At 38.4% G+C, this 17,213-nt stretch overlaps 1 non-coding gene across 1 annotated transcript; it reads right to left on the reverse strand.

Moving 5' to 3' along the window:
* Positions 1 to 1,788: 1,788 nt before the first annotated feature.
* TRNAA-GGC lies at positions 1,789 to 1,861 on the reverse strand. The gene has a single exon. It is a non-coding gene; the product is annotated as a tRNA-Ala (tRNA).
* Positions 1,862 to 17,213: the final 15,352 nt, after the last annotated feature.

The following is a 17,213-nucleotide window of genomic DNA, read 5'->3' on the forward strand; positions in this document are numbered from 1 at the left end:
TACATGTACATACCCGATACTTTCCAGGAATTTCTGCTCTGTTTGATGGTTGACGGTGACCAGGTGACCACGGCGATGGAGCTCCCGACAGCCAATCAGAGCACTCGTTAAGTTTGGTGCGAACTCGTGGACATATTTATAACAGGAGGTGAGGTTGCTATGCCCAACCCTCCGGGCAAAAGCGCCTGTGAAAAGTCAAACAAAAAGGGATGGGTGTAACTGCATGGTGGCTGGGGGGGGGGGGGGGGGCATGAGAGGATTCTGACACTCCCATTAATAATATTTAATTGTCGACCACAATGGTAAGAGAGAATGCCATGAACAGCGCCACCTTGTGTCGGTTAATGTCCAGTCCCATTCATCTTTGTTCGTTTCCACCGCGCTTTTCAAAGGGCACTTTTTGTCACTTTCATCTTCACAAAAAGTCAAATATTGTGAGTAGATTTCCTGGTGCCAACTGAACAGTTAGCAGAAAAATGGTGTTAACTATGTCTTGGTCTTGGGCCTTCGGAGATAGTGTCCGATTATCGATGGTAGACCAATCAAAACAGTAGCCACACTATGCAATCACACAAACCGTGCGAAGCGGGCACAGCGACCTCACACCGCTAGTCTACAATATGCAAATCAGGTGGTGCTGAAAGGCACCTTGGAACATCCGTGGGCCATCCTATCTTTTCAGGTAAATTTTCGTAATTTTTTCGCTGGGTTTATATCGAGTTATATTTAGTCTGCAGACACCAACATTGTTGGAGAATGAGCCCACAATCCAACTCTCTATCCATGTAAAAATGAGCCTCAACGACCACATACTGATTAATAATCTCATCTTCATTCTCATACGAGGTCGTCACTGGAAATCCAGCGACAAAACGAAGAAAACATAAGCCAAGGCTCATATATATTCCCAGGCGTTCGTTCAGCACCAGCTGATTTGCATATTGTAGGCTAGTGGTTTGAGGTCACTGTGCACGCTTCATGCAGTACATGTAAGTGCAAAACGTACATCTAGTGTTGTTTGCGTCCGACTATTGATCACTGGACTCTATCGTCGAATGCCTTGACCAAGGTTATGCTAACTATAGCAGAAAATTGTGCAAACCTTAAGCACTATTTCATTACGTCGACGTGATAACAGATGTAGGCCCATGGAGATTTCTACTGTTACATCAATGACTTTTTCCATCCATCAAGCAACTTTTTCCTCCGAGGTACGCATGCTTTTTGCTGTGCTTACTGCTTACGGTCTCCATGAAATAGACGGATTGTGTGCATAGCAGCACCTTGACATTGGGCCAAGGTCATCGTTTAAAGAAAATCTATCTAATGAGAGCTTCATTTTGCTTCCTTTGGAGTTGAAATTTGTTTTTGAATTTTGCTTTGTTTTGTTTGTTGTTTGTTTATTTTTGCTATACTCACCAGTAAACATGTCCAGAATCCGTAGCTGTATGTCCAGGGCCATATTTGCGTAATCAGCTGGTACTCGATATCTTGCCAGGCAGGTGTCTGAGATAGAACGCCTTGAATGATGGAAACGAACGGCTCTCCACTGCATAGAAAGACAGATCAACAACATTTGACTACTGACAAATCTCCCATGATAACTTTTGCTACACAAAACTTCTTTTTTTTTGGCAGATATTCCTTTAATTTTGTTGTATGCTTTAAAAAACAAATGAGCAATTTATGGGTATTACCCATTGCTCCCTAATTGAACTTTTTTAATAAAACGCAAAGGAAACTGACAATAGGTGCATTATAACAATTTCAAGGCTCAACAAAAAAAATTGACAGGAGCGGGGTTTGAACCCACGACCTCCGGTTTGCCATTCTGGTGCTCTACCAACTGAGCTATCCAGCCCTACATTGGCAGCTCCCCATTATTCGAACTTCATGATAGAAAGCCACTTAAATGTAGAGTGTATCATTTGCAGCTATCCAAAAAGTAACTGACAAAATATTGTTGAAAAGCATACTTGGTTTTAAGATGGTAATGGCACTAAACTCCCTGTGAAATTATTCTTTCTGACATGCCGTCATTTTGAAGAAAACAATAAAAGAAGGTCATTTCCAAAGATGTCTCTAAAGATGTATTTTGGAATTGCCGTTGGTAGTTCGTATTGAATTCGGCGAAGCCATGAACTGGTGCGCGCAAGCGTTGGCACGATGCACATGCGAGCGCAGTTGCTATAAATCATCGGTTCAGTGCGTGACATCGCATAGCTGAAATCGGATGAATGAGAATGTGTCTTGAATGCTGATTTCGGGCGCAATTACAAAACATGACTCAGCAACTTTTGAACTGAAATCGAGATCCTAGAATAAGCACCAAGCATACTTTTGTTTTTCTCAGAATATACAGCATCACTGAGCTAAAAACTTCATCGGGTTAGTTGTTAAGCACCCTTCTTTAGATTTGAGCACTTTTGTTGCTTCAAACGAAAAAAATGCACAAATGACAAATGATATACTCTGCCTTTAACAACAGCTTTAATGTTCCACACGTAAAGTGTGATGCGTATTCATATTTCAACCAATTGAAGATAGTCAGTTTTTGTTTTCTTCATTCCTAACCTCCAATATTGCAAGGCCTCCTCTACCGTCATGTTCCCTTGTATGGTGCCAGCAAGCAGCTGATCCAGCTGTTCTGAAGCAGAGAGGATGGTCAAACAACCCAGAGTAGTCATCAGGAGAGCCGGCAGGCCTCTGCAGAAACTCTGGCATGTCCTGGATGCTTGCTACGATTACCAAGATGTCATCAAGAAGAGCATCCCATTGGATGGGGGATGGTGGACTCTTTAGACTTGACTCACTGCAAAGGCATATTTTTTGGGGTTTAATTAAAAGGCAATTTGTTCAATTGATGGATAATTGGTGATTTACTGGCGGTTGAAAGCCAATGAAGGACGGGCTCTCGACCAATTAAGAATGGGCAAACTGTTTCAGGTATTTATGAAACATAAATAAATTGACATGAACAGGATTTAAACCTGCAAACTCCTGAGCATTTCACTGGTGAAGAGCTTTACAGACCTACTAATGTTTTCAAGGAAACATCTGAAAATACTCTAACAATATATTACATTTATTTGGCTTTGCAATTCAGTGGTACATGTAGGTATAACAAGGAGTGCGAGTGCACAATAAGCTCTGGCCTCCGAATTATTTTCGGACTGCCAATAATTTGAATTTTGTACAGAAATAATTTTTATACTTAAACGTCGCCGGGTTTTCAGTTCGCAGTCTCGTTCAAAAGTGAATAACTTTTCTATTGCTAGGAAAATTGCTTTGGAAAAAACAAATATACTTTTCGGAGTGAAAATCAAAGTAGCACAAGAATCATCTTTAAGATGTCAAAATGAGTCACAAATGAAAATGAAGAGTAGAAACTGCTCCCTCAGTTGTGCATACAAAAAAATTAAGTATGAAAATTTGCACTTAAGATTCTTTTTGTGGGATAAAGTCACAAATTAACGTAGAATCATGTCAACGCAGCCTGTCAGATATTGTCCAATTACATATACAAAGGATGCGGAACGCGCAAAATCTGAGACAAACAAAACTTAAGGCACAAAATTCTATAGGGTTGTCTAAAAGGGGCGTGGCTAACTTGCTAACACTGATAGGTCAATTGTCTAGCTTCCATCATACCTGATCCACAAAGAGCAAAATGTCGGTGTTGTTGAACAAGACATCCAAAACTTTGTTGCCGTTTGCGACTGGTTTACACAGGGCTTCTTGCAAAGCTCCAATGTTGAAGGAGGAATCTCCAGGAAGCGTGAGATATTCTGAGATGTTCAGTGCTGCTGGTGAGCAGAAGAGCTCTGATGGGTGGCTCGTGCTCATCAAGAGTGCAACAACTCAGGGATCTGAGAAAAAGGTAAGAAAAATATATAATCGAAGGGGTTTTCTAATCACAGGGGTACGGCCACAGTTTTTCCGTTCCAAAAATGTCTGATCCATTTCAGGATATCGTAAATTCCATTTCAACCACACAACCGTTTAAGAAAATGTTTCCACTTTATCATGTGTGATTAATGGATGTTGCCTGATAACTGAAAAAGTTTTTCTGTCAACAATTTCAAACAGTAAACAAAACTGCACTATAAAGGTAAAGTGAACATTATGGTTGTAAGTTAAAATGTTCACAGAAACTACTTAATGTACAATGTTTTGCATTTTTTGTTCTTGTGCACACACAGGGTTTTCCCAAAAGCTGAATTTAAGTCAAACGGTATATATCACTGTACACATACAATTAACAATCGCTGACTGGTGTGATTGGCCATTTAACAATGTTGACAGCTGTGATGTGGGGTATGGCATTTTTAACACCTGAGGGCGCATACATGTAACACCCGAGGGGCGCATACATGTAGCACTCAAGGCAAGCAGAGGTTGCTATGCGCCCCAAGGGGGTTAAAAACAGCATATCCCACATCACAGCAGTCAACAATTGTTTTGTTAAATTGTGCCAATAACTCAAAAGATCAACGGTTGTAACTTATTGTGTGAGAAATCAATTAAATCACTGCGATGTAACCTTTGAAAACTGAAGGTTTGATGTCCTGCTGGACATTAGACTGAGCATTTGACATTGCCAGTTCTTATGGCGCAAAACTAGCACACCGGCAGGTTCCATATGCGCGCGCGCGCAATGAAGGCAGTGCAATATCACCCTCAGTGTGTGACGTGCATTTTTGGTGTGAGACATGCGGACACGTGGCCGTCCTAGACCAATGAAATTTACAGCATCCAAGCACACGATACAACAAAGGCATTTTTTTTACTTTCGATGGATGCATGGCACCCGAGATGAAGTTGAAGGTGCCATTCATACTCTAGGGTGTAAAACAAAAGGCCCAAATCACAGCACTTGACTGTTATACCATTTCATACATCAAAAGATAAAGGTCCCGACTTTTTAATAAAAGTGAGACTTCAAAGGACAGTCACGAGTCATCTCGTGTTCACAAGGAGGAGCTGTACTTGGGAAATGTAACCCCTGATACTTTTGATACACAAGGGGACAATGTTTCGGCCAAGAAGCCATAGGAAGATACACTGCAAGAACATGCAACACATCTCCATTTGCACAACGCAAAGTTAGAAGTTCTATTCAACAATTTCAAAATGGATGTGTACAAACACATTTAACAAAAACATGTACCCAACATAAGAGTCATGTGCACTGCACTCTCCCCTTTGATTAATTGTTGTATTTTGCCCTCTACAGGGTGAATTTATGCACAGACTCAAATAGAGAACTTACTTTGTCCGGTCTCAACTGAAGCTGCAGAATTGCCTTGATGTCGTCAATGGTGACGCCGTACTGTCTCTCCAGAAGATGTCGGATGGTCGTCTCATTTCTGAACAGATCCTTGATTGGGATACGTTATCTAACACAGCAAATTGCCAGAAGAAAAAAATCAAGTTAGAAAGAACAAAGTTCAATTCATGCAGATATTCAGCACAGAAATTTGCTGAGCACCAAAATGCTTGCTTTTTTAAATAAAAAAAATGGATTTCAAGCTTAGCGCTCTGTCACCCAGTAAGTGACTGTTTTTCAAATGTTTTTTTGCTTAGGGACCAGTAGTGTTGTAGTACTCGTACTCAGTACTCAGTACTACTCGAGTACCTTTTTTTTTTTAGAGTACTCATACTCGTACTCAAATGTCAAAGTACTAGTACTTGAATTGACGGTTCTCGTACTCGGGCAGCGAGTACTTGTACTCGACATGTTGAAACTGCACTCGATCATCAAAGTACACGTACTCGAATATAGCAGTACTCGAAAAAAAAAATGGTATAGCTTGACTTACCACGGCCTTATTTTATCGATACTTTCAATTTGAAATGGTTCATTGGCTTGCGGAGAAATCAAAGTTTCCTGATTTTCCTCTGTGCACGTCCGGACAAACACATTAACAGCTAGCCGTGAGTGGGTCTGCATATTGGTCCGACTAGGCCTGGGACAATTACGCCCAATGAAACTATTTGCCATATGGCCATATTCGGAAATAGAAGTGCTCATACTCGTACTCGGAATACAAGTACTCGTACTTGGAGGTACAAGTACTCATACTCGTACTCGAAGTACAAGTACTCGTACTCAGAGACCTGTACTTGTACTCGGGCGAACAAGTACTCATATTCGTACTCATACTCGGTTACCTTAGTGCTCAGCAGTACTTGGTACTTGGAAAAAAGTACTCGACTACAACACTGCTTAGGACATAACTTTGCTGTACAATATTCTGATTAGCATGACATTTCCATGAAATTTTGCTCCGACGTGGCTTGCTACATTTTTTTTGCTTGCTCAACATGAGGTCATGGGCTCATTACGATATCTTTTAAAAAAATGGAGTGACATGAAATAAAAATGACTAAATGGAGACGTACCATTGAAGTAACTCAGGTACTTGGTCACGACATTGAAAAGATCGTGTCCTTTTGATATGACATTCTTCACATCCGTCCACCACACTGCATCGATCAGCTGAGCATTGTCGATGCTTTCTACCAACTGAAGAACTCTGCAAATTCAAGGAAAATTAAATAAGTTCAGAAGGTATTATTAATTTTTAACCTACTAAAGTTGAAGTAGAAACTGAATGGAGCGGGGTTTGAACCTGCAACCTCCGGATAAACCGTTCCAGTGCTCTTACCAACTGAGCTATCCAACCCTATGTTGGCGGTTCCCCAATTAGTCAATATCTTTGCTCAAGGGCGCTAGTCAGAAGCCAAGAACCAGTACATGCCATGTAGCCAGGGATCACACCCTAAGTCACGATGCTAGCAACATTAGCAATGCTGCAAACCTGGGAAATAGCAAACAGGGATCACTCAGAGAGAATACGGCTATTTTTTTTCTTCAAATTTTCAAATAAACTACGAGGAAAAACTGACTAAGTGCATTTATATTTTAAGTTTTATTTTTAATCTTACATGTATAACTGGAGACTATTTAAACGGATACACAATTTTTGGTTTCATACATGCCCATGAAGACATACTTCAAAGTTATAAAAAATAGAAAACTAGTGAGCGTCTGGTGCCAAGAAGATCCCTACTTACATTTCTAGTTGCCTCTCCAGTGTGCCTGTCTCAAACTGGTTGACCAATGCGAGTGCAGCCCTCACAATCTCTAGCAAGTTAGGGAGCCCTCCACAAGATTCCCCAAGTTGCCGATGTTTTGCAGCTGATCCAGAAGCGAACCGGCATTGTCCAGAATGACTGACCAGTCGGTCTGACCGAGAACCTTCAGGAACTCGGAGAACTAATGGCAAAAGACACTTTTGTTAAAATCTGGTAAAAAGATTACTTAGGGCGGCAACTTAAGGAAGCATTAAGTTGAATAAAGTGGCATTTAAACATGCTTCAGTCAATTTAAGTTTTTTGTCAATATTAGTTTTTATTGCACAAAGGTTGTACAGGGTGTCTAAAAAAATATCAACCCTCAAAGTGTCTCTTTTTTCACAGCTGTTAAAAATAGATCGCAAATATCTATACCACAGTTAGAGAGTATAGTGCATTAGCTTTTCAACAACGAAAAAATCTTTCCAATCTGGTAAAAAATTATAAAGTTTTGGCCAATTCAAAACAAGTGCCGATTGTTCAATCTGTCCACAGTCTCAATTGTCATTTGTTAGAAATGTAATGGATTTTTGTTTTCTTTAATATTTTCATCTTTCTTTCTTTATTTTGTTAAAAAACAATTTTGGGCGCAACAATGGTCATTTATCCTTTTGGAAGTCATGGTAGTCCTGAAAAGAACTGTTTGGTTAACTCTTAGATGCTTACTGTGCTGCTCTGTCTCTGCCCTCTACTTGGTAGCCTTTTTCCAGAAAAGCAAGTTTTGGTCCGTGTTCTTATTGCGGCAGGTCAAAATATCAGTCGCCGTGGACAAAAAGCGTTACTTCAATTGGCCATTACTCAATAAATATTTACCCGATTGGAAAGATTTTTCCTTGTTGAAAAGCTGATGGACTATCACTATACTCTCTAACTATATATTTGTCAAAAATTGTAAAAGCTTGTCACATTGTCAGTGGAAATTGCAGCGTGACAATGCTACACTGCCCGAATGAATGCCAGGGAATATCGATCACACAGTGCTTGTATGCATGGGAGCATGTAGCCTATTTGAATTACCCGTGCTTTGTTTGAAACCTGTGCAATCAATAGGGGCAATGACAGGCATGTGTGGTTACGCTTAGCAATTTCTCCTCGCGTAATCTTTGAAATTTGCATCTTTTCCAACTGCATCATTTTTATGAACCTTTGTCAATCTTGGACGATTTACAGTCTTTGGTAGCAAAGGGGTATCAAATGTAGCTAACGAATTCCCTAAAGATCTATATATGACGTCATCATAAGACGATCAGACTCAAAATTATGACCCCTCCAATGAGTGTGGACTTTCTTTTTTTGTGGTGTTATTTAGTACACAGTACACAATACAGAAAACAGCACGGACAATATCGATGTTGGATAATCTTTACCTCATTGATGAGATATGGTACATCCAGCTGTGTCTGTAACTTGTCAATGATAATCGATATCTGATCATCTTGCACTTTACACAGTGCTTGAGATACTCCATTGACATCAGCCTCTGGTGGGAATGTCAAGACATCTTGCAGTCGAGTGACGTTGCACACGATTCCTTTGAAATCAATGAAGCCTGTCAACTCCAAAAGCTGAAATTGACAAAATTGAAAAGATTGGTTAAACTTAAAAACAGGAATTTACACGGATGAAACTGTAAAGTCACCAAAAAGGGAAATTTCAAGACTTCAGAAGTCTTTTTTTTTCTTCAATTTTTAATGGCAGTTAGGGAATAAAAAAAATTGATCCACTCATCCAAAGACAGCTGGAATGCCTGAATATGGACATGTGGAAGAAACATCTGCAAGTCAGCTGAATTGTTTATTTGGCAAATTAATCTTTTGAGCAAAAGTCAGCTAAGAATAACTCGGATCATGTGCATAAAAATCACATGACATTTACTGGTATGCATATTAAGTAGATATTTTGTGCTAAGCAATTCTCTGTTAAGCCAACTTTACGAAGATCTGAGAACCAAAGTTTCAAGGCTCACTGGCTCAGAGCACATGGTGGTTGGTTGGATTTGGGTAGATTGTGATGGATTTGAATATTGGTGGTGGTTGGATTTGGGTAGATTATGATGGATTTTAATATTGCTGTTTGGTTGGATTTGGGTAGATTATGATGGATTTGAATATTGGTGGTAATTTGGGTAGATTACGATGGATTTGAATGACATCAATGGTCGGTTTGATTTTGGTAAATTGTGACAGGTTTTAATGATATCGCTGTTTGGTTGGATTTGGGTAGATTATGATGCATTTGAATGACATCAATGGTTGGTTTGATTTTGGTAAAGTGTGACAGGTTTTAATGATATGCTGTTTGGTTGGATTTGGGTAGATGCATTTGAATGACATCAATGGTTAATGGTTTGATTTTGGTAAACTGTGACAGGTTTTAATGAAATCACTGTTTGGTTGGATTTGGGTAGATTGTGATGGATTTGAATGATATCGGTGGTTGGTTGGATTTGCGTAGATGATGGTGTATTTAATTAATGATATTGGTGGTTGGTTGGATTTGGTTAGATTATGATGGATTTGGAAGGATTTTGTGATTGGTTGGATTTGGGTAGATTATGATGGATTTTAATAATGATATCGGTGGTTGGATGGATTTGGGTGGATAACGATGGATTTTAAAGAACATACTTGATAAACATCCAGCTGAGCATGTAGCAACGAATCCACAACAGATCCATCTAGGCCTGCCTCTTCCTTGAGATACTGACGGACGTCGCTGACATTACGGAAGAAATCACTCACAAGGTACTTCCGCCTCTGTAAAAATCAAAGTATATTTCATATATTGAGACAATGATCAGACAAAATTCTGGGCGGAAAATAGATTCCATAGAGTTTTAAGTAACATGAAGTGTCTGACACACCAGGATGATCTAGTTCTGAGAAAACTACAACTTTGGAGAAAACAAATTTAGTGCTAAATAATTATGTCAAAGATAGCCATTAGGTATGGCATTACACTCCATAACTTGAGTTGTGCCAATCGCGTTTACAGTTCATGAGTGGATTTCATTGAGGTTTTTTTTTGTGTGGTATTGTGGAGTTATTTCTGAACAAAAGTGGGGACTTCTAGATGAATCAGAGTTAATTCCCAAAATATTGAAATCATTAAGGGAATACAACATTAGCAAACATAACAAAAACTACCAAATTATTATGAAATACCTTACGGACTGTTATTGAATGACAGTCTAAAGCCTCCTTTAAAATCATGGCACCTGGTGTGCTGTCATTTTCAAGAAAAGTGGTATTTTTGTATTAATTTCCAACGTTGGTCAGCCGACCAACATTGCAAAAACCTGACTTTTTTCAACTACTGCCCCCAATTTACCAAATTTATTCAGTCCACATTTGTTTGCAATTGGTTACACGTCTGTGACCGGTGTGAAAGCCAGCTACGGGTAGACTGGTTCCTGACCTTACAATTCCCCGACATCTACAAATTGCTCTGTTTCATCTGAAGTTGGGCAGGGAACCAGACTACAGGAACACAATTGTTTTTCTTGGCTTTTCCAGCATCTTGGCTTTTCCAGCACAAAACTTCAAAAAAGTCAGTGAAACAATATTTGCTATAAAAATACTAACCCCCCAAATCCATCCATTCTAAAAATTATGGCAAAAAGCAAATGAACATTGTACATTCCCTTTAAGTCTAGAGCCTTACAGATCTCCCAGGGAGTCTAGTAAAGTAATTGGATCATTGAGGGGTGTTAGAGGGCAAGGGGATAAAGCCCGTTTTATATATCCGACATACAGATCCTTGTCATTTGATTGGTGGAACTCACATCACATGACATTCGTTATTGCTCCCATTCACGCCGGGGCTCAAAAAGTAGTATCCGCCCATGGAGAATGGGAAATACTATTGAACAGTTAGAATCAGTCTGTTTATGACGCGGTATTGTGTGCCAAATGTATGCTGGTGTGCGCGTTCAGCGTTGCGCGTAGCGCGTATTGCTCCAAAGAGCCAGCGCTACAGCGTTGGGTACAAAACGTTTTCATGAAGGAGTGGTTTGGAAGAGAGAAATACCTTTTTCACCAATGTTGTATTGAAATAAAAGCTCAAATAACATACATCAAATGACAAGGACCTATATGTCAGTTATATAAAACAAATATTGAGTGGCTTTAAATTCTGAAATGGGAGGAATATTATCGTCGGCTGTCCAATAAAAAAATTCTATGAAATTCAGGTTGTACATGTAGGCCTATGTAAAAACATCTGTGCTAGGTTCATCTGTCAATTTTATTTCAATCAAAAAAAGGATTGTGCAATTATTTATATTTATAATTCACTAAAAAAAAAGAAGCAAGTTATGCACGGTCAATACACAACCAGAGTTACCGTAACCCCAAAAAGTGCAATCCTGGAATATCTGCTCTTTTTCAAAAACGTGATCTGTGAATTTTTATGTTTTGGATATAAGATTAAAGCTGAGAGGTTTTTCTTTCAAATACCAAAAAAATCATGAAAACAGCAAATTGGGTTGCTGAGAAAATGCAAAAGAAGTTCCTGAAGACCCAATAGAAGGTGCCCGCTGAATGGTCTTATTCTGGATGTCAAGATGCTGTTTTGCATAATGAATCACCGGATCTGCATGCCTACCGGTATCATAGACGCTTGTGTGGAAGCGATATTCCATAGACTAGGATGGCATCCATACAATGTAGATGGCCTGAACTTCACGAAAATGCAAAAAAAAATCTGTGCGAACCATGTGTGGTCCACCCTCAAAAGGGGTTTTGAACAGTGAACTACAGGGTTCAACACACTTTAACAAGTGCTTTAGTGCTTTGCTGAAATTGAAAGTCCTCTTAAAGTGAGTTCAACTGTACTACCGGTACTGCCAACTCTTTGCAGTCCAAACAGGGCTGTGTTTGTCCCTTGTCCAACAAACATTCTTTTGTGTTGGCATTTTTAAGCTGGGGAAAGTAAATGCAGAAAGCAAAGGACTATACAAGTATCCGACAGCACAGAATATATATTTACAAACTAACGTGTCCATGTATTCTTTATGGCGATGGTATTGTCAATGGATTTTTTTTGCTCCTTTTCATTTCTGCATTGTTGTGAAAAATGAATTGTTCTTGCTCTACATTTTTTTCTGCCACATAGGGGCCTACTGTTAGGTACTCAAAAGGTTTTTTAACTTTTTGGGTCACTTTGTATACACGTACAGTATGACTATAGCACGATTACATGTTCTTCAAAATTGGAAAAAGTTGAAAAGCTTATGTTCTGTTCTTTATGAGAAAAGCTTCCATTTTTTTCACAACATGATCTTGCAAGTTTGCGAGTACAATGGAGAAATGGAAGAGACCATGTGAAGAACAGGAGTTTATGGGTTTTATGAAAGCAGTCTTTCTAACGATGCTTTCTTTGGGTCTCGGAGCTTTTCAATTGTTGAGTGTTGTCAAAGCAGGAGGAAAAAAAACATTAATGCAATTTCTTTACACAGGAGACACATGTATTTGTGCGTTAACATAAAAAAAAAAAAAACAGCATCATCTTAGACATTTTAATAATAGTTGAAAACAAAAACTGCTCTTGGTTCTAATGAGTTGAGGGGCATGGAATTTTGAATTTACATGTAAGGGATCTTATTTTTGGAGTTTCTGGAAATGTTCAGGATTTTGAGGAGTGATAAAAAAAAGTTAAAAAAACATTTAAAATTGGATATAATGGGTGTGCTGGGGGTGATACTATAGCCAAAACTTCAAAATTACCCACAATGGTTACAGACGGTCAGCATTTTCAACCTGGCCTATTTTTAAAAACAATAAGTGGAAAGTTAAATGGTCCATGTGGTGAATTTCATACCAAAACATTTATGGGCAAATACCATGTGTCTATGTAATGTCTGGGAAAAAACGAGACACCCTTTGTGATTAAATGGTTTTAAAATACCCTTTATAATTACATGTAGGCCTATACATGTAGACCTACTCCCACAAAAAAACCTGGACAAAGTTGCAATTTTGTTATGGACAAATCAAAAGGGCAGTGAAGTCATTTTGGAGTGGAAGTGACCATTTTGAGGTTTTAGATTTTCTGAATCAGTAACTATAAATCTACAACCCCCAAAATATGAATAATATCCGTAGCGCAGAAGTGTGGGTGTGGTTTTTTTTGGTCGATTGAGTGCGGAAAAAAAAATGTTTATATAGGCCTATACAAAAAGTATTTCAATACCGGTACACACGTTTATCCCATATTGGGTTGTCAAGTGTTATCACTTTATAATCCTTTCTCCCATACATGTACGTCTAAGTATACAGTATCTTTGACTCATGTATCATTTTGAGGCTGAAAACCTTTGGTGAATTTGAAAATGCCAAAACTTAACAAACATAATTTGTCTTTGTCCAGGTTTTGTGGACGTGCAGATCAGGGGTGTAGGTGACCACTGATAAAAATAGCCTGAAAACAGCTGAAAAAGGTGTGAAAAAGCTGAACTTTGGAAATCTCCTACACTTTTTGTACACAGCAAGTGAGGAAAAAAGCTGAAAAACTGAAATCCAACATAAAAAAAGCTGAACCAGCTTTAAAAGCTGAGATTTCACAATCCTGGCAGATCTCAATTGTAAAGATGAGGCCTTTTCCGGTCAAATGAGGCATTGCTGATGCTATTATGCGGTTAATGCCTGCACTTGACAATTTGTAAAGGATTTTCTGTACACATAGGAATACGAAAGTTTATATCATGAAGGTCAATGAGCAATAATAATACTGGAGTCTAAATATAAAGGTGGTGTTTTCTTTTTTGCCCATAAATATGGAATCGTTCATCTTTCAAGTCAATGAGGCCGTGCGATGCTGTTATGCCTGCTGTAGGCAAGCACTTGACAGTTTGTGAAGGATTTTCTGTACAAATACAAATCCAATGTTTATGAAGGTCAATGAGCATATGAGGTCACTGGCGGTCAGATTAAAATCAACAACGAAACTCCCCTAAATCACAGAACTGGCCAAAGCAGAATACAAAACATAGGTGAACCTTTTTGATGCAGTTCTAAGCAGCTTAAATATATATACAACACTTGCAAACATCAAAAAACAAAACTTCCAAATGATTATGAAATACCTTACTGGACGTTTAGTGAATGACAGTCAATAGCACCCTGTAAAATCATGGCACCTGGTGTGCTGACACTTTCAAGAAAAGTGGTAGGCCTACTTTTGTAACAATTTCCAATGATGGTCGGTCTGACCAGTGTTGAAAAAAACTGGCTTTTTTTCAAATACTGGCCCCATTTACTTTCGCACCTAGTTTGCAATCGATTACACACATATGAACGGGTACAAGCCAGCTAGACTGGTTCCCTGACCTCACAATTCCCTGACGTCTATAAATTGCTCCGTTTCATCTTAACCAGACTACATGAACATGATTGTTTTTTGGGTGGTTTTTTGTTTTGTTTTGCTTTTTCCAGCATCTAGAGTACAAAAACTTCAAACAGGTCTGTGCAACAATATCTGCTATAGAAAACTAATCCCCTCTGAAGACTTTGGCTTTGTCTAAGATGACATAGCCTAACTGTTTTGCCTCATTAACATGGAGTTTTCGGAGGATAAAACAGAACCGGCCACTAAAAACCCTGCACATGAAGTTCGCTCAGAGACATGGCTGCACTTCATGGATCTGAAGAACAATAACTTTTTATAGTTTGGCTCTATAAAACTTTGTAAAATCCGATCAAACAGTTCAGGAACAGGGCTGTACAAAAAAAGATATTTGAACACCATTTGTTTTATAATGTGCTCCAGATGACACTGTACATTATGAGAGAAACAAAAATGGCTCGTATTCAAAAGATTGACTCTAAAAACTATTTCCTTCAACTCTCCAAATCCTAAAAGGAAGAAGATTTTGCTACTTTTTTGCTAAGAACGCCTCCTTGAACTTTTACTAAAAATACAAAACTCTAAATAAATTTCTACAAATATTCCTGACATGTGTCTGGTATGTCAATGCATGTTTTTTTTTTCAAGTTTTGATTTACTGAGATTGATGACTTTCACAAAGATTCTAATTTGATAAAAAAAATTACAAGTTGACCAAAGTAACCTCTAATATGCCTAAGAACGTGGATTCACGGAAGTAACAGGGTGACGAAACAAAAACGAGCCTAAGCAGTTGTTAATGATGAAAACAAATATTCTACTTTTGTTCACAAGATTGCGAAGGATCATCATGGGTACACAAGATACAAAAGCTATGGAAAACTTTATCCTGGCCGAGTTCTCACAAAATTGGATTTTTTGTAAAACAGCTCAGTTATATAAAAAGTTGTAAAGTTGAAACATTTCCTTCTTTTCGTTTTCCTTTTTTTTTCTTGTGAATGAAAGTTTTACAGAAACACCATGTGCAAATAATTTCTCAACTAAGAGAATGGGTCAGAAAAGACCTTAGTTTATACCTCTGGTTCTTTTTCAGAACCATTCTCTTAGTTGAGAAATTATTTGCACATGGGTGTTTTCTGCAAACCTTTCATTCATATAGTTTCTCCACCATGCAAAGCCTCAAATCCTATACTGTTCTTTTCTTTTTCTTTTGGAAATGAGGTGGCCACATACATTGTTTGTACATGTATAAAGAGGGAGTATTGTTATGAAAAGATATGGGCATTTGTTTCATTTATGTATTTTTCTAATCATATCATACATTAATTTCGAAAATTGAATAAATCGAATTTTCAGTGGTTTAAATGCTCTTTTTTTTATTTTTATAAATTTTCCCGGATTATCTTTGATCATTATTATGTAAACATTGTTGTCTGTTGACGATTTTTGTTTTTGTTGACAATTTCTATGTAAATTGTTGTCTTGACTATGAACCTGTTTAAATGATAGTTCTATTTGTGTAGAATGCAGTATTCTGACCGCACTTGTCCATCATACATAAACAGCAGTTGTTACAAATGTGTAAAAAAGAAGAAGAAGAATTTCGAATTAGAAACGTTTTCAATTTGGTTGGAACATTTCTACAAATTTCTACAAATACATAAGAAATTAAGCCTACCTGTAAAGTTCTTCAAGGATTCCGAGTTCAAGCCGTTAGTGAGCTCAGCAAGAGGCTTGATGACCTGCGGGAGGTTCTTGAGTGATTCGATTGTTGAGGTGTTGTTGACAATGGGACCAGACTGTTTGCTATCGAGCAAGTCTGTACATGAAAAATCAAAGAAAGAAAACTCACTCATAATATGATGGAACCTTGCATTGTTTTAATTCCAAATACTAAAAACATTCTGGCTTCAGCATAATTCTTGACAAAAATAGGGCCTATTTCATTTCACTACATTTTCATAATCAGGCATGCCACTGGGAATTTAGAAAAAACGAGGAAACTCTAAACCACACAAAATTGTACACAGTATTTTCAATTTCTCAAAGAAAAATCGCAGTTATGCATGTTACTTTTATTTTTTAATCGACCCTGGTTAACGGTACCTCGCGGTGATCGCCATCTTTGTTTTCATGTTGGTTTTTGCGTTGTCATCGTCATTTTACCCCCAAATTTCCCTCAACAATTAAAAACCCTGCCCTGTATCTATGACATACCGGCATGTTCTTAATGTCGCCAACTAGTTTTTTAAGTCAAATAAATTAAAAGTGAAATTTGTTCTCTTACACTAGCATAGCCTAGAACTGGGCCTGTAAATACCACGATCGGCTCAACTGCACGGTAGGGCAGTTGACTTCAACCATCCCGAGGCGAGATCGAGAACAAATCTGTGCGGACAAGAAGTATGCTAGCCCAGGTGACTCCGTTGTGTACACGCAACGGAATGCAATGAAGACGTCGTCCAACCTGGGCTAGGCTAGAACTTAGAAGTATGCCTACTCTGACATGTCGGAACATTGGTAATCCTTTACTTTAGGACACCTCTATTTTGTACGAGTTTCTGTTCAAACTGACTTTTGCAGATGACTGTCCAGTACCAAAGTGACTTTTGCAGGCTAAAGAAGTCTTTTTTCTTCAGACAAACTCATGTTAGTTAATAATTTTGAAAGCACTTTCAAAGAAAATATGACTTTCCCTACCTTTTTTTGCAGTTCGCCATCTTGCTTTT

Source organism: Strongylocentrotus purpuratus, unplaced genomic scaffold (genome assembly GCF_000002235.5).
Source record: "Strongylocentrotus purpuratus isolate Spur 01 unplaced genomic scaffold, Spur_5.0 spur5_contig_148, whole genome shotgun sequence".
Classification (NCBI taxonomy): domain Eukaryota; kingdom Metazoa; phylum Echinodermata; class Echinoidea; order Camarodonta; family Strongylocentrotidae; genus Strongylocentrotus; species Strongylocentrotus purpuratus.